Consider the following 19476-nt stretch of genomic DNA (forward strand, 5'->3'; position numbering starts at 1 on the left):
GCAGATTTTTAAAGTAAGGAACATGTACATACACACTAAATGCAACAACCTGGCCTACTTACTTGATTGCTTCCCACCTACCATCACAACTGTCAGCCCCAGTGTGTTATTCCCCATATCCTTCCTCCTCCACTTTTTCCACTGCCTCAACATTTCTTAGAGTCAGACAAGGGATAAATATGTATTACATCCACCCAAGACACACTGGAAGTATTATTATGGAAGAAATCACATTCCCATAATTCATCAATAGGAAGCTTTTCAAGTGGCAACAGATGGTAGGCATTTCTTATCAGAAATAAAACATGATAATAAACATAAAGTAATACATTATATGAGATTTTTTATAGGTACTTTCAGTTTTCTTTCAATCAGAGTATTAACTTAAAAAGCTACAGTAAGTGCAGTTACAGTGCTTTAACTTAAGCTTGTAAGTTACAATACAAATTTCACTGTAGAATTGTCTTATCTTAAAATCAATATTCAAAATTTACTGAAACTAATCCAAAGACTGCTGCTGTTACAACAGAAAAAGGATTTAAAAAAAAAAAAAAGAAGAAGAGCAAGAAGAGCTGACTACTGGAAAAAAACATTCATCCTAGAGAAAGAAACATTAATTATAAAGACCATGTGTTCCTGTAGCTAGCCAAAAATGTACAAAACACAAGATTAATCCAGTTCTCAGAGTACTTTCAGAATGGCTAATTTTTTCCCATTATTTTATTGCAGTGTATTAGGATACTAGGGTTTGGAGTTTTGTTTGTTTGTTAATATAGTGGTTCACTATTTTGTCTCCAAATAGTCATCTCAAAAGCAGCATGCTACAGTGTTCCTAAATTGTATTGGTCTTACGTATTAATATCATAAAGCTAATCTGTAAACCTCAATAAAGGGAAAAAAAGGTTATTAAACTCTTCACGGTTTCCAGAATGACATTTAAAATGGCAGTAAGCATACTACCACAAAAATACAGGGATATTTAGCACTGTGAATTCCTGTAATTTAGTCATGCTTTTCCCACATCAACATTTTCTTCATCAGGCACTAGGAGGCACATGGCCAACTAGCCAAATTTCAGATGCAAGATATTGAACTGCATTAGCAAGAGACCCTAATCACTGGGATCAGAATTCCAAGCTTTTGAACTGAATTTCAGCATCTTGGGAGGAAAAGTGTCTGGCAAAAGATCTGCAATGAGCAGCAGTGTATCTGGAGACTCAGACTGAGAGCACACGAGGTAGCCCTACTGCAACAGCACAAAAACTTTAAAGTTTTGTTGTACCTGCAGTGACAGCTACTAAGGGAAGTGGGATTCTTTCACTTTTAGCTCCAGCCTTCCGAGCCATTCACTCCTTTTAACTTCTGAGAGAAGTAATGTAGTGGCCAGAGCACGAGTCAGCAGCACAGAAGGAGAGGGAAAGAAAGGGCAAGACAGAAAGGTTTTGAAAACAACAAAACACCTTTAAAACATGGTGTCTTGTACTGGTTTTGGCTGCTGTGCTTGCACTCAGTATCACTGAAATTAGGGATGTGTACTTAACTATAATGTCAGTTATTACACTATTAAGCCCATTTAGAAATAGGATGAAATTTTATTGCCGAGAAGTTTATGCCCTTCTTTTACACACCCCAATAGACTGAGTACCATCTCCAGGAAAAAAGGTATTAAATATAAAGAGTCATAGGACAAAGAATTATTCTTCGTAACTTTTGCACTCATCTGTTAATAGGGAGGGCATGGTTTTTAAAACTCACTTGACTTTCACATGCAAACACCTACAGTTTGTATTTCAGCCCAGCCAGTACCCTGCCCTCCACAGAAACCACTTTGACACAGTTGCTTTCACTAACAGCAAGCATTCAATGTATCTATCTGAAATCACGTAACAGTAATGTAAGCCATTTCCATTTCATTCTGGTAGGGCTTAGGCAGCTGCAGCATAAACAGAGAACTACAGCAACAGAAAATGAGGAAACACTGCCTCAGAGCAGATGTTTCACATGGTAACAGAAAACCTAAGAGAGTCTGATGCATTTGTAATATAATCCAACTAAAAAACATGATTTGATGGTCTCAAAGTTCTAAAGTATTGCAGTTATTTTTTGTTTTTATTTTGGTGGATTTTTTAAAATCAAATTCACTTACTGCTGTATTTGTGGTTTATTGTATAATACCTGCATGTGCACCAAGTCCTACTAGTAAGGTATACATTTAAAATACAATTTAGTTAATGAAACTTTGCTTAGAAAAGCTTTTATAAATTACATTGTCAGTAAAATTCCTTGCAAGAAAAATATTTTGCTGCATTTTACATTAGAAAACATGTTTTCTTAACTGACATCTAGCTTGTCTTGATTAGCAGAACTTTAGAATTTCATCACTATATTGTTCAAAGCACCTCCTAATAGAGTCACATTAAAACAGCATCTTCCAGAAAGGTGGTTTCAAAGCTTAGGAATGCTTTGGGAATGACTCAAATTTGTAGATGGTCTTCTGCTGGACTGCTTAATTAACTTACCCACAAGAAGGTTAACAAGAGAACTTGAGAATACTCAAGCAAAGAGGAGGTACTGCACGGTGAAAACTGAATTTTGTTTGGCAGCAACACACCACTAGCTTGGCTCCACAGCCTGTGAAACCACTTCCTTCAAAACTCTTAATTTAAGTGCTTTCCAGACCCTTCTTCCAATTACAACCTGGTTAATTGTTCAGACCATGAGATGCTCATAACAAGGTCTTGACACAGTCCTAAGAACAAAGTAACAAATACAAGGACACAGAAGAGTATTTGTACAACAACAGATAAATAAACCTCTGCAAGACAGCTTGAATAAAAACATCTGTCTGGCCAGATTTTATCCTACTAAACATTTTCCAACTTCTGACAAAGAGTCACTGATTTAATTACATTCAAACTACGCTTTACATTCTGCTATTTCCTTTTTTAGTGCTGAGGGCACAAGATCATTTCCAATCAACATGCATTTACAAGCATGGATAAAAATGGGAAGCAATCTTAAGAGTGTCAAAGTTCTTAAAGTCTTAAAATACTATGAAAGCAAAGCATTATTGCAGAAGTGAACTCATTTTCTGTAATGAACACACTATGACCTTCTCTAAATAAAATCTGGCTCATTATCAGAAATCAAAATCACTGCTAGAGGCAGGAGGCTTTTGAAGACTACTCTGGATTGCTATCCCAGATCAAGTCTTGACAAAATGTTATGGACGCATTTGTCATACACTGGAAGATTATGTTCCAACATCCTCCTTGTTGAGAATTTAGAGTCATTTAAAAAGCACTTTTTTTCACACAGACCAGGAGACCAAGAGATCCCTGGCTTCCAGTAATTAAAACTGAGATCAAAACCAGCCCTGAATCTCATGAAGAAAAAAATCTTCAGTGAGATTTTACTACCTGATCTCACATCACTTTTTTGAATGTTTAATATCCATGCACTTCAGAGAAAGTAATTTAAGGTCTTAACCACAGCTGAAACAGACTGTAATGTTCATTATGAAGACCTCTGCAGAACAGATGGGCAACTCACAACAACAAATGACTTGCAGTTGTCATTTGAACTGATGGTGTACATTTGAACTGATTGCACTGACTCCATCCAGACAAGAAAACCAGGGCTTGAAAGGTTTACTGCAAAGAAGCAAGAAGCCTTATGGACCTGTGCCATCAACTCCTCAAAATCTTTAAGCTTTGGTGATCTTTGCCTTTCTCCTTCCACTTAAACATGTATGTTTCGACTTCTGTTGTTGAGAAATCCAAACCATACAATAAAACCATCTAGTTACATAAATGCAATTTTACAACCCCAGAAATTAACCACTTATTAACAAAGACAAGAAAAATGTGTATCCCTAGTAAGTAACTGTACGATAACCTGAGTGCTAGGATTTTTACATCTTTCATCTGAGGTGGTCACAGACCTCTATCAGAAACAACTCTATCAACTGTTTCTGAAAAAGAGAGGGTGAATCTTCATATAATTGTCATAAGACAATTCCTCTTGATTTTTATTAAAAGGCTGTTAAAAATTCAGGTTTTCAGTCACCTGATTCCACTTAGTGGTCCAGGTACACTGGCAGAACAGTAAAAGAGTGGCTGTTAAAATGGAAATCTGTAGTGAGAGGCCAGAAGCTACCAGCAGGTAAGAAGTAGGAAGGTGCTACAATTCAGCTGAAGGCACGTTTTACCAGCAATCACTTTTTCACATTCCCATGTAGATTAAGCCCAGATAGCAGCACTTGGCAGTTAATTAATCAAACAAAGATTTGAAAGGGCCTGAGAAACTACATATCCTTTGGTTAAAAAAATCTTGTGACTAAAGCTTTCAACTTCATTGATCTGTCCAATGATTGCCTCTGTGCTGCTACAACAGAAGACAAGCAAATGTTGCTAGAATTGCCTCATAACCTTCAAGTGGTTAGCAGGTATTCTGGATTCTTTCTGGATTCAAATCTACAGCCAGTAACTTACATAACATTAGCTATCTACATACCATACAATTCAAATGATAAAGGAGCCTTGCAAAATCGTTCTTTTGTTCCTGAAAGCCTAGGAGGACTTCAAGATGCACTCTGTTCACACACTTCTCCCATTATTCTGACATTCAGCTCTTTCAGATATAAACTGCAGCAATGATACAACACACTCAGTCTCCTTTGAACTCTTGCTGCTGCAGCTTTCTTAACCCAGACACAATTCTCACGATGTGAAAACAAACCTGATAGTTTGCATTATTTATTTCATACTAAATATTATAGCACAATTTTAACCAATAGAGCACAGAAGCTATTTTTCTTTCCACCTACAGATGTTCAGTCCTCCATTTCTTTCAGCCTTTAATTCCCTCAATTCTTAACTTGAAGACTTGAAACTTCAGTTTTCAAAATATTTTCCACCTTTTGTCCTCTCTCAGAACAAATATAATTGCTAAAGTGACATCATGCTCAGTATATTAAGTGGGAGGGAAGAAAGAGGAAGAAAGGAAACATTTGGCGTGATGACGTTTGTCTTTCCAAGTGACAGTTACACGTGATGGGGTCCTGTTCCTGGAGATGGCTGAAAACTGCCCATGGGAAGTGGTGAATTTGTTTTCTCGTTTTCTTTGCTTTTGTGCACAGCTTTTGCTTTCCCTATTAAAGTGTCATTATCTCAACCCATGAGTTTTTTTAGAGCATGCCCTTCCGATTCCCTCCCCCATTCCGCTCTGGGGGGTCGGCTGAGTGGCTGCTCAGGGCAGTCCTTTTTTGCACCTGACATGGGACACAAAGGGTTCCAGATAATGACAGATTCCACTGGGATCTATCAGACTGAATACATAGCTGTTAGTGCTGTTTCGCTGGTAAACAGCAGCCTCCTGTGCTTGCCATGGGGCTTGCTTTCCTGACATGTGTTAAGAGCCTAGTGCTTGCTGGTGCTCACTTTTCGCTTTCATTGCTTTCTGTACTGCTGTGCTGTTCCTCGCCTTACTGAACTGTGCCTGGGAACACTTTGGTAACACCATGTCAGTGTGCCTGGGCTGGCAAATGGCCAGGGTAGTGCTGCTGTTTTCAGTGCTTCTCTGCTGACAGGCTGAACTTCGGTCTGAAGCTGAGTTGAAGAGACTGTGAGGTGTGAACGCTTCCATGATGGAGGAGAGATCCACCTGCAGCCCACGTAAAAGCCTCTGCTAGAGCAGGTGAATGCCTTAAGGAGGCTGCGACCCTGTGACAAGCCCATGCTGGAGCAGGTTTGCCGGCAGGACCTCCACAGGCGACCCACACTGGATCAGTTTATGAACAGCTGCAGCTCTTGGCAAGGACCCACACTGGACAAGTTCAAGGAGAACTGTCTCCCATTGGTGAGGCCCCACACCAATGTAGGGGTGGGGAAGTAGGGGAAGCAGAGATTGCCTTGCAGCCTGTGGTGAAGAACATGGTGAAGCAGGCTGTGTCCTTGCAGCCTGGGGAGGACTACAATGCGGACTACACTAATGGTGGAGTATAACAGGAACCCCTTGCTGCAGCTAGGCTGGGGACAAGAAGAGGAGTTCATTGCAATATTCAACCCTATAAATCCAAAAGGACCAGGTGTGGAGATTATCATGGATATAGCATTAAATTACTATAATCCATTATTTGAGTCGTACGTTACAGGAATAAATATAACAGGAACTACCCAAACCAATGGAGGAGAAGCCTTACAGGAAGTCCAAGCACAGCAGTGACACAATCTGAGCTGGCTTTGGTGCCCAGTAATTCCATGTAACACACCACCTCTCCCATCTGGAGTGACTACCATAACAGATGTAGCCCAAAGTCATGGAGTAAATGAACTCAAAGGATATTTTATGGACATTTATCAGGAGTGGTCCACAGACAAAGGGAATGACATCTGGGTATTTTATCAAAGGGTGGGAAGGGGAATGGTGGTTGATGAGCTTGTATTGAACAGTGTGAGACCTGAGCATGATGTAAATGGTATGGAATAACAGGTGGAATCTGCTGGTTTTGGATAGGGCAGAGCTAGTTCTCTTGACAGTGGCTAGTATGGGGCTGTGTTTTGGATGTGTGCTGAACAGTGTTGATAATACAGGGATCTACTTGGCTGCTGTCTGGGGTTAAACCACAAGAGGATTTTATGTGTGATTTACAAAGACTGGAAGATTTTGCCTTGTTAAATATATGCTAGAATACACTATTAAAAGCTTCCCTTTTTTAACAAGGAGACACACAAATAATTTCAATGATACATTAACCCATTAACAGTTGGGATAAAGCCACACTTGTCAGTCACTGCAAGCAAAATAATATACCAGGAAAAAATCATCACTTATTAGTGAGTGTGCCCTTGTCATGAAGCAGCATCCTCTCCTACTCTAGCAGACCCTTCTTCAGTGTCAACCCCACAGGGCTTGAACTGCACACATTTCTCATGGTTAAGTCTTTCATTCAAGTACCACTCACGACGTGACGAACATCCCTTGAAAGACAGCAGACAGCCAGTAGTGAAGGTCCAAAAGCCATTTCCATCAGCCTGCAACTGAGCAGCAGAACTGTCCAAAAAATGTGAGACACTATTCCTCAGCTGTGCAAAAACCCCTTAGGCCCATCTGTGTTCTGCAGAATCAAGGGCAATGAATAAGCACTTGTCAACCCTACAAAGACAGGGAAAAATCAGCAACCTGGACAAATCAAATCTAGCAGAACTCTCCTTTTCTCTCCTTGTACCTATGCCAATTGCACTCAAGTAAAAGCCTTCAGTATAAACAGCCTAAAAGGAAGGCTGACATTAGACTAACAAAAGCATGTAGGCTTGGAGTAGAAGGAATAGTTGAGAGGAATTAGGAAAGAAATGGACACATTAACAGGTAATAGAAAGGAAAGTGAAAAATAGTAGTTTGAACAAAAGAGGACTATAAAGACCAGGCAAAAAAAGCCTACACTCATGCAATAAGCACAAAACCACATTCTTCCAATACAGTAAAACTCTAGCTATTAAGCTCTGAGCTGATTTTGACATGCTGAACATACCACTTTTACCATATTAAATCGAACAGGAATATTAAGAGCAGCCCTAAACTACTAACCCAGCCATCTCAGGAGGTTTTTTTTTTAAACCTTTCCAACCTTCCAGCAATTAGGTTCTGCTGTATCCATTGGAACCAGCACTCAGCACAGAGATTCGAAAGTATCTTCCACCAGAACACAGAAGACACTCATAACTAGATTTCATCAGCCATGTCTCTCACATTTCACATGTTTCTGAATTTGTCTTACTATGTTTGTACTTGGGATCGGTTCCATTACATGAAGGAAAGATTCCGCTCATGCTTGTGGCAGGCTTAATGAAATAATTACAGAGACATGAGTGTGGCATCTCTGAAATTTCTTTACATTGCTATGCGTGATCATGTAAAACAACTACTACACTTCCAAGTCTGAACGATTTCAGCAATGAGGATGACTCCACTTTCCAGCTCAAAATATTCTCAGCAGGATAAGAGTGTTTGAAAACTTACACTTGTAGAAAGAATTATACCTTTAAAGCCCTCACATTCTATTTATTTTCATTTCTTTGTCGTCATTAGATCTGGTGTTCTGCATGCATGTAGGAATGAAGGGAAGAAGTTAAATGTCTAGCAACAGAAAAAGATGCATTATCTTCCACCATGAAATGACACTTCACAGAAAAAGTATCTGCCGTTATCAAAACTTTTTCTGTTTTGCTGGGTTTTGGTTCAAGGTTTGTTGATTGTTTTGTTTCAGGTTGTTGGTTGGTTTGCAGGTTTTGGGTTTGTTTTTATATTTCACTGTCAATGTTGCAGAAAGAAAAGATTTGTGAAGTTTAACTGTTAAGATTTTTTTTCATTGCATAATCTAATATTGTGTCACAGCTCAAGAAAACCTGATAGTACATACAGAATATCAATCATTCCAAACTTTGCATCAAAGTCATTATTAACAGATAGTTCTTCAAACTCTAACCAAAAAGGAGAGCAACACCATTATACCATCACTATCTTGTCTTTCAGTGTCAGTGAAGAACACTGCCTACAGTGGACAACAAAAGCATGAGAGGCTTCAGCACTTACATTTGAATTCTTTGCTGTGACCTAATCACTGCTGTGGTGTGACATTTGCTGGTTTATCTAAAATGGAGAAAATTTGCTTGGCAGCATGCAGGAGATGAAAGGTCTAAATTACTAAAGCAACAAAATCTCACCATGAGGCTAGTTTCACTTGTGCAAGAGCCTAGACAAACTCACTTCTGCAGCTTTAGAAACTACTGATTGGTACTGTTCACTCCCCTTGCCAGAGATGGCCACCTGGAAGCAAAACTTTCTTACACATCAGGTGCTTATTTTAACAGATACTAGCACAAATTACTGATGAAAGCAACTTTATGGCAGTACAGGCTTAATGCAGTGGAAGAGCAAGGAGAAACTCTTCAGGAAAAAAGGCAGGTGTAAGGAGAGCTACATCCACCAAACTGCGTGACAGACAGAATGTGCTGTTTTAACAGCATACATTATTAAGATCTGTCAAAATGATAGTCTGTATTTCCTTCCTCATGTTCAGTAAGAGTTATATTTTAATCAGGAAGGAGTAGCCAAGGAAACACTTGTTAAATTGCCAAATACCAGCTGCTTAACTGAATGAAGTATGTGGTTACCAGTTTCTCTTACAAGCACCTGCTGCAACACTAACAAAAGACTCACATACTCCAGCTAGCAGAAGTTTCCCTTTTCAGCCTTGCCTATAGTCATTTTGCTAAACGGAAGCCTGTCTCTCTGAAGTCACAAATACAGAAAACAAATACTTGACCAGTGCAAAAGTTAAACTGCTCTTCCCTATCCAGCCCTGGTAACGGTACCCTACAGTCTCTGGAATAGTTTAATTTTAGTCCAAAAAAGAGTTGACTGTTTTGCACTTAGATCTTTCCACAAAACTCCTCAGAATCCCTTAAAACAAGACACTGATGTCAACTTTTATAGGTAATGGGAAATTGTAAGTGAAAATAAAGAAGTTGGAACAGATACTGAACAACCAGCCAGCTCTTGCCAACTTCAAGTAAAAAGGACAGCACTAACAGACAGGTGAAACAAAGTGATAGACTTAATAAAAAATAAAATCTGCAAAAGAATGGAAAAGTAATTCAACTTTCCTTTTTTTGTTTGGTTGGGTTTTTTGCTTTGGTTTTTTTTTTTTTTTTTTTTGTAAAGGAGACACCTATGTGGAAGACTAGTATGAAAGAAGACAAATAATTGCTAAACGGATTTTGTGCTGTGAGGAGTCATGACAGCATTTCACATGGACATAATGATTCTGTGATATACTGAAAAACTTTCCTAATCCACAGTTTAAGATCAGAAAGCAGCAAATTACAAAGCAGTGGCAACTCATTGATGAGCCACAGCTTTTTATAATTATCTTTTATTCATTCTGGATGAAAAGGTATCCATCATTAGCAATATCATTGAACTTACAGAATTGATAATTAGCATTCAAAGAGATAGCCATTACCAACCAAAACTTTTCAGCTGCACATCGACAGAAATTGTTCAAAAACTGCAGAAAGAAACCACTCTCTGAAAAGGCTCAGCTTAAACAGTCTGACAGTCCATGCAAGGAATAAGTAAATAAACACAATCTCTGCTACTTATCATAATAATTGTATTCCAGATAGACTTTTAAACTACCCCCAGGAATTTTTTAAAGCAAAATCATTTTCATAGACCCCTATTGCTTCCTGCAACAAATTTTAAATGCTACAAGAAATTTCAAATGTATGTATGACATGCAGTAAAAAGAGAAGAAAATCTTTCTGTGCTAGTTACTAACTACTGCAGCCTGCTACTAGTATCTGTAGGCTTGAATTTGGTCCTTCTCTGCAACTACCAAGAGACCTTCTTTTGGTGACTGAACTATGCCATAAGAGATAACCAAAATAACTTAACTTACCAACTTTATCAAATATGTAATAGTTTTTTAATAGATGGCATATACACTGACACTTGTCTCCCTCCATTCTTCAGAACACAACATTCATCAACACAACAAACATACAACAAACCAGTAAAAGTTTGGCTGACAAGATCAGAAAGGACCATGTCTCCCAGCGATCTCCACACAGCAAATCCTGGGCATCTGAAAGAATTCTTGTTCTCAGGATTTACCGTATGTAGATCTCTTCACACTAGAAAGAATTAATTTCAGAGGAAAATGAAAATAAAAGTTCATTCCTTTGGTTTTGGATTAAAGTTGGGAGAAAAGAGCTGAATTTGGGGTTTTTTTTCCATTTGAATGCTAAAATTGTCGAATTCTGCAGATGGTGATAATGGATGAGTAAGTCGAAAAAAGGTTACTTACCATGGGAAGCCATAAATGGCTAAGGAATCTGGGGGAGAAGCAAAAGCAGCTCATTTTTCCCTTGTCTTCACTCTTACAGTGAATATATCTTATGATAACATCAGGCCTAATAATGGAATCTACAGAAGGGGACTCCAGAAACTTTTCACATATACTCTAGATTTCCCGTTCTAAAGATTAAAAAAAAAAAAATCTATGACACTTTCCAAACACCTCCATAAATTCAATTCATTGCCAACTAATGCTTGTGACTGAAGAACAAATGCTCTGACAGAGCAGTGGCTTTGGAAGTGTACATCAAGTTCCACTATGAAAGTAATTTGACCCATTTGGTGAAGTAAGGGAGAGAGGAACTGAAGCATGAGGACAGGATGTACTTTCTCTTCCCTAAGGGAAGCCACAAAAATACTGCATTTGAAGACTGTAATCAATTTATATATTTGATCACAGAATAGCTTATATACAGAATTAGTCCTACAATTATTTTCAACCCATGACATTGATAAATTCAGTAAATTAGAAAAAAAGGCCATGGTAAAATACATCTTTATCCAAAAAAAAAAAAAAAAAAAAGAAAAGCCAAAACCACCAAAACCAATGGGAAACAAAACAAGATATTATCCTCCCTGTATCTGCAAAACTTTGCGCAAATTCAAGCCATTTTTAGTCATAAAATCATAAATCACACAACCCAAGAGCTATTATTGTCTGAGCAAAATAACCTTACATAATCTGAATAACTGTTAGAGAATAGAGCAGACAAATTTAGATAAACAATTTCCAGTGGCAATATCTAAGGTTATCCCTAAAATGTTATATTAAAAATGACTACAACTAATGCAGTACTTTTTACACCTATGTATTTCCAAGATAATGAAATGAAACCTTCAAGTGCCAAGATTCACTTAATACCACATGGATCAATGTGCAGGCTGCTTCTGGTGACTTTTATCAAAGCTTGAAAGACTCTCACAAGCAAGAAGGTGAACTGAAGAAAACTGCTCCACCCAGACTCCTTTTTATTTGGTCTGGTGCCATTTACACTACACCTGATACAAGCCTATACAAGTCTAGGCTACTTTTCCTGTGGCCAATGGTCAAAGAAAGAATGACAAATTAAGTATTTTACTAATACAAACACAAGTCTTCTGAAATTGTTGCAGAATAACCTGATCTTGGGAGGGATTTCTACCTCCTTCTAGTCAATCAAGAAAGGGAAGTACAAGACCAGAAAATCAAAATTAATAAATTGGTATGCAAATAAATTACTTACTCTGGTGCTACCAAGCATAACACTACTATTAACAAGTATATTTGTTATTAAAAAGCATTTCAATTAAACTCATCCTACTCAATAATAGTTAGATTGAAACTTTTGGTAAAATATGTTATTACCACAGCACTTCAATCACAGAAAAGGTATATATGGATTTTTCAAGGGAAAAGAGAAAAATATTGGGCACCTGCAATTTGTCTGAGAACAGTATAAGCATAAATAAGAGAATTTTCTTTTGCCAATATTTTAATTAAAAATCTGTAAAGTAATCATCATCTTATGGCAACCCAATACAAAAAGCATGGTCTTAAAGCATAAATTGATTTAAGATGGAAGTCTACTTTGCAATTAGTTTAAGGAAACTGCTACAGGAAAAGATAGTTTAATCATTTATTTCATTCAACAAATTAAATAAATCTATGCAAATGTTACTAAAAAAGGTGTTTATCACTAAGACCATTGATTTCACTCAAGAGTGTAATTTTTTACTACACTTTCCATGCCAAAAAAACTTTTCCACAAGTGCAGCCTTTTGCACAGGGCAAGAGCAACTTGCCCATGTGGATGAGCAATTTCAAGTGAGCATTTAACAAGTTATGCTTGCTTTTTCCTAAAAAAGGATCAGTAAAGCTTAAAAACCAGACAGTAAACTACCAACCAGTACAATGCTAAAGCGAGAAAGATTAATCACTTGCTGTAGCACTGCAGCTGGGGGGCTTTCCTAAGTACAGACAGAAGCCATCAGGCAAACACTGTACCCTGGTGTGGGGCCCAGACCTCAGAGGAAAGGAGTAACTCAAAGATGGAAAGAAAAACATTTCAAGCATTAAGAAGACTGGTTTGAATACAGTGTGTTAGCACTTTCTTAAAGTTATGAAATAACTTATAACAGATACAGATTTAACTGAAATAACAGATACAGATTTAACAGAAGTTACACTCTGAAATATAAATAATTTGATGTAGGAACAGGGGTACATACACTTTCAGCACAGTGCATGATTAGGTACTTAAACAGCACGTAAAAAATTCCCTTACCTCTTCCTATTTTGAATCCTGAAATTAATATTTGAGTCCTTGTGTCTAGAACATAATTTATATATTAGGAAAAAAAAGGTAAATAAAACAAAATCCAGTTATTATCATAATGAAAAAGTATGAAATACAATCATCTGAAATGCAGGAGTTAAGATCCCAGACTGTTTTGATGTTAATGCCAAGGCACAGCTCAAGCTTCCAAATGTATCCATATCCAAATGATTTTTGGGAAAAGTCACTCTGAAGGAACAAAGGATGATCCTACGTTGAATAAAAAAAAAAACCCAAAAATCCTGTTCCTCAAATCTGTTCTACTGATCGCCACTGCTTAGCACAACAAATCATTTTTTATCATAAAAACATTTTGCCTAGTCAGTTAAAATAAAATCAGCAATGTCCCTTAACTAAGTAATCAACTGACCCATGGCTTTTATTATGCCAATCTGTGTACTCAATAGCTCAAATGCAACAGGAAGTGTCAGATATAATTATTCATAAAGAATTTATAATTTAGCCAGCTGTACTGTATCTTTCAGCTTGTTCTTTCAGGTGACAACCTAGAAAAAACTGTACAGCACAACACATTACCTGAAAACTCATTAAACACTGCACTGACAAATTTGCATGAAAAAATGATATTTATGATTACAAACGCAATATTGTTTGCATGCATATTGCAAAAGAATAACAAAGATGACCTGTAGTAGCATAACATCATCATAATTCACACAAAATTTGCATTATATATAAAAATAGTGATGTATGCTGTCTGGTTATGTAGAGAGAAAAAAACCTTCTTAAGTAAAAGTGAAAAGCTTCACAAGACAGCCATTTGCAAGTTAGCAGATAACATGCAACTCATTCTGTTAACTAAAAAATTAACTTTTTCTCTCTTAATTACACAGATACTACACAGCATTTTCTCATTGACACCAAACATAAGTAGGATGCTTTCTGTCTTAAAATGAACTCAGGCTATTTATAAAGCAACAGTTTCCAGCAATAAGGACAGTCTCAGAATCAAACAAGAAGGATCCTTACTGCTGCCAGAACACAGGCCTTTTTAATGTAGACGAAGTTCTAAGTTACTGTGAGTTAAAAATTCAGAATAAAAAATAGTTATATCTTAAGATCATCTGAAACAAATGTTTGTAGGGAGAATAAGTCTTCTCTATGCCACTCTGCAGAGATGAAAAATAATGTCAGAACTAAGTTCTTCTACTGGCAACAAAACTACAAAAACGACTGATTTTCACTCTTGCTTGTTTCTTCCTTACAATCCCTACATTATCATAATGTCACCACACATACTTTGATTTGCTCCAGTTCTCACCCCCACCCCCTCAACAATTTCCCCCACTGGCTCCATGAACTTACAATTGTGATTTGAAAGAGGCAGTCGTAACTGTGAGAACAATAATTTTCTGGCACAAAGAACAAGTAACTTGAGCTCACCAGAGTTCGTCATTCCCCCTACTTCTAATGATCTGTACCACCCCCTACTTTTGAAAAGTATGTGTTGTGTTTGTCAAAGGAATAAAGAGACCCTTAAGTTCCTACATATAGTTTGAAGTTCCTAGTCTAAAGTACTGTTTCTGATTAAGGAGAAGAAAGAAAAGGCGGGGGGGGGGGGAAGAAAATAGTGTAATTGAAGAACTCACTGCTGGTTTATTTGTTCTTACAATGCTGGCTCTCTGGTATGATTGCAAGACTTCAGGTCTCTACAAACTTCAATCAAACTTTCAGCAGAACATAGGGCTTTCAGTCCAATTAGCTCCCACCACACTGAGTATTTCAATTTCATATTCTGTTGAATTAAGTATAGATGCACTTATTCAGTAGAATTAACTTGAGAAAAGCTAATTTTAAGTCAGTCAATGAGATAGCATCACCAGCAGCGACTGAGGTTAACTGTGGGGGTGAGCACTAGATCAAGCTGCGCAGGGGGGTTCCCAAGCTCAGGGATTCCTGAGCAACAGCTCAGAGCTGCACCCAGACCTGGAAGCCTTGGCAAGCCAATCAAGCTGGGGGATGAACAGATGGAGAGCAGCCCTGTGAGAAGGCCTTGGGGTGCTGGGGGATGAGAGGATGGACATGACCCAGCCATGGGCACTCACAGCCCAGAGAGCCAAATGCGTCCTGGCCTGCATCCAAAGCAGCGTGGGCAGCAGGGGAGGGAGGGGATTCTGCCCCTCTGCTCTGCTCTGGTGAGACCCCACCTGGAACACTGCATCCAGCTCTGGGGTCCCAGCACAGGAAGGACAGGGACTTGTTGGAGTGAGTCTGGAAGCAGGCCATCAAGACGTTTAGAGGGATGGAGCAGCTCTCCTACAAGGAAAGGCTAAGAGAAGGCTTTGGGGTGACCTAACAGCAGCCTTCCAGTACCTGAAGTGAGCCTACAAGAGATTTTTTTGCAAGAGCATGTACTGACAGGACAAGAGGGAATGGCTTCAAAGTGAAAGACAGGAGGTTTAGATTAGATATTACAATGAAGTCCTTTGATGTAAGGGTGGTGAGGCATTGGAACAGGTTGCCCAGTGAAGCTGTGGATGCCCCATCCCTAGAAGTGTTCAAGGTCAGTTTGGATGGAGCTCTGAGCAACTGGGTCTAGTGGGGGTCCACAGCAGGGAAGTTGGAACAAAATGATCTTTAAGGTCCCTTCCAAACCAAACATCCTATGATTCTATGAATTTCAATAAAAGCAGTTTTCTCTAGGCTCTTCAGAGCAATTATAAAACAAACCACTATTTATAGTGTTTCTTCAGTTAGCAATGAAACTGTGTTACATACCACAATAGAGAAGATTGCTTCTAACACAGAATAACCTGCTTTTTTTTCCTCTCTCTTGTACAATATACAAGACTTTCATATACTAGCTGAACTTCCAGTCTAATATAACAAGCTTGTATATTAAAAAGGGAGGTGTAAGGAATACAAAACTACTTCAAGACAGAGCTTCCAAATAAGTCTTGTGTAAGCTAAAAGATGTAGGCAGCTTCTGCCTGGCTTCTAACCTACTGCAGTCAAACTGCCCTGAGAAGGTTTTCCTCCATATTTCCTTTAAACATGAGAGCAAACCTAACCTAGCAAATTAGAGAAGTTTCAATCATCATTAAACATCTTTAGTAGCACTGAGAAAAAGAGACCAGAGTTCAGATTAATAAACTCTCAGGAATGCCGAGAGTCTTAAATCAACGGCATCTCCAAACACTACTATCAAAACAAGCTTCCACTTAGTAAGTACTAAGTTACTACACACATGCCAAACAACAATAGCTCCAAAGCAAAAAAGTAGAGAAAATGTTTCTTTTATAAAATACAAGATGTCCTTACACTTTCTTGTAAACTAGTATCGTAACTTAAGACAGTAGTAGTAAAGTGAGACGCTATAAACATGCATGCTTTTCAAAACACCATGTATACATCCACTTTGCAGCTTAGAGCTTAGTAGCTCCACTTAAGAGTTTCAATGGAAATGCTTCAACTTCTTCTCACAATGTTGCCCAGAGAGTTCAGGAATTTAATCTAGAATTATATCAGTCCTGGGAGTTCATTACATGACAAAAGCTAAAAAGGCCACGCCACCTAGATTAAACGGCCATATGGGAAAAAAGAAATGAAAGCTATTAAAGTAAGTGTAGAATGGTTCTTGACGAGAAAACTTACCTGTATCTCAAATACAAAGCTTTGAGATGACCTCCTCTAAATCACATAAGCAGACAGGAGATGTAAGAGCAGGACAGCTGCAGTGACTGAAAGCTGTACTTTACAGTCTTTTAGTAGCAGAAATCTTTCATACCATAGTAATTAATTTCTGCCATTCCTGGCATTAGTATTAGGCTAGGATAATTACAAACTCTTAAGTCGAATTTATTACAACATTTACAAGTGTTCAGTCTTGATTTTCTATGGTGACAGCAGAGTAACAAGATCAAAACAGCCAGATCAGCCTGCAGAAAGAAATCCAGTAGATTTTCCTCAAAAAGTGGTTTATGAATTGTTTTATTTCTGAGTTTTCTGTCACAGTACACCTATACATCTCTAGACAGTCACCTGACCCTCTTCTAATGCATCCTATGTGTTTTCACTAAGTACCTTTGGTTCTGCACAGCTTCTGTATTCCCTTAAACACATTATAAAATGTTACAAGTATAGCTTCAAAAGAAATAGTAAAGCTACTGAAAGGGCACAACGTTTCTGTTTTTATTCACCTTGTTACCAAAGAATTTTTATGAATTGCAGAGCACCTTTTTGAGATACATGATGAGTATCACAGTTGAGATTCTCATCTGATTTGCCCCTAAAAGAATGAACACAAAAATTCACAAGTATCCTACCCAAAAATAACCAATAGTAGTTTTTAAACAGTACACTATCTGGTACTAAAAAGACTCATTACAACATACCTAACATATGCTTAATTGTCCATTCTGTAGAAACAAAACCAATCTAAAATGAAGGACACATATATGGGATGCTCCTTAAAGACTCATCTCAATTTTTTTGTTTGTTTTAATTCAAAGCTTTTCATCCACAAACTTAATTCTTTGGTGAAACGCTGGAAGAAAATATGCAGTATTATTTCGAAAAATACCAAATAAAATATTTTCAGAACATTCCAGAGCATGTAGGGGTAATAAACCAGAATTTCTTGAACTGGTTTCTCAGAGGCATTCATTTCATACAGAAAGCAGGAAGGGTCTAAACTGACTTGACAGAAAACTGGCACAAACAGTTTTGTAACAAAAAAAAAAAAAAAAAAAAAAAAAAGAAAAAAAAGGAGAAAATGCAAGTATGTGAAGTAGCAAGAAAACATCCAAGCATTTGATAACCCACAGTAATCAAACCTCCTTTGAGCCTTATTAACTTCGGGACATGCAAAACTTTCCACAGAGATCATTTTTAGCACTTTTCAGGCTAAAAGTGACCAACTTAAAAGGCCAAATGTGACAACACCACAGCTTACTAGAACTCAGTGGTTTAGAAAACTTTCTAAATTCCTTAATACCAAATACATATATGTGTATATATGTGTGTGTGCATATACGTATATCTGTTCTTAGACTTTAAAACAATTCAAGCCGCTATACCTTACCTATGAGTATCAATTCATTTCCTATTTGTCACGACTTCACATCCCAGATACACAGCACTGGAGCCACATACCTGCACGGCTGAAGTCGCACACCCAAGGGACGTGTCCCCCCTATCTCCAGCTTACTGGAAACGCCATCTTCACCCCTCCACTCAAAGAGACCCTTTCTCCTCAAGCCGTGGAGTTCTGTCCCCTGCCCAGGCCCCTGCACAGAACCGGCAACTCCTCCCGAGGGTAGGAACGGGTGGGGCGGGAGGTGCCCGGGTTTCCTTGCCCCCAGCAGCCAAGAGCCACCTTCCCCGGCGGTGGGCAAACGCAGCAGGACCGGGACAGGCGCTCCCCCGGCCCACGGGGACTCCCTGACAGTTTCGGGAGAGGAACCCCACAGAACCCCGACCCCGCCTGTGACCACCCCGCTGCCGCCCCGAAAGTTCAAGCGCGGCCCCCCCTCACCCCCGGCCCGCTCCTCCGCAGCCCCCCAACCCGTGGGGGTGGAGAAGACCCTCGCCCCGCACCCCCACACCCCTTCCTCTCATCCCGCAGCCCTCACCGCAAATACCCCGCAGACGGGCGGGGGGGCGGCGGGCCCGCCCCGCCCCCGAGCCCCTCGGCTGCCCTCCAGCCCCTCGGCGGGGCAAGGCCGGGACCCCCACGCCCCCCACCCCAGCCCCGCACTGACCTGACGGGGGGGGCGCGGCCGCCGCTCGGGGCCACAGCGGGGGCTCCCCGCACCGCCGCCGACCCTCCGCTCCCCGGCCCGTCCTTCTCCGGGTGCCACCGCAGGGCAGAGAGCAGAGGAGTCGGAAACGCGAGGCGGAGGGAAACACCGGCCCCGCTTCCCCTTCCCGAGAAAATTTTAAAAAGAAAAAACGGGGATTTAAAGGGCTCGGCCCGGAGTTTAAAACAAAGAGGCGGAAATAGCCGAGTGCGGCCCGAGCGGAGCCGAGCGGGGGCGCCGCGCTCGCGGCGCATGCGCGCGGGGCGCTCACCCGGGCACGGCGCCGGCCGCCCCCTCTTTCCCTCCCCCGGGCAGCGGGGCCGGCGGAAGGGGGTCCTGCAGCCCCCGCCAGGCCTGGGCCCAAGCCATGTCCCGGTCACAGAACCTCAGAGTATGCTGACTTGGAAGGGACCCATCAGGATCATCGAGTCCAACTCTTATTCCTGCACAGGACACCCCGGAGAATCACACCATGTGCC

The 19476-nt window shown here is 39.7% G+C and overlaps 1 protein-coding gene across 5 annotated transcripts in view; it reads right to left on the reverse strand.

Moving 5' to 3' along the window:
- The window catches only part of PCGF3 (polycomb group ring finger 3), a 56359-nt gene extending 37121 nt beyond the window's left edge, over positions 1-19238 (reverse strand). For 2 of the 5 annotated variants that reach the window (XM_032095398.1, XM_032095396.1), the window contains exon 1: positions 18959-19238. The gene's annotated coding sequence lies outside the window, so the exon portion shown is untranslated. Of the gene's footprint in view, positions 1-17590; positions 17743-18958 lie in introns of all 5 variants that reach the window. The other 3 variants (XM_032095400.1, XM_032095399.1, XM_032095397.1) reach the window with 3 other exon arrangements.
- Between the last annotated feature and the right edge of the window lie 238 nt (positions 19239-19476).

Source organism: Corvus moneduloides, chromosome Z (assembly GCF_009650955.1).
Source record: "Corvus moneduloides isolate bCorMon1 chromosome Z, bCorMon1.pri, whole genome shotgun sequence".
In the NCBI taxonomy this organism is placed as follows: domain Eukaryota; kingdom Metazoa; phylum Chordata; class Aves; order Passeriformes; family Corvidae; genus Corvus; species Corvus moneduloides.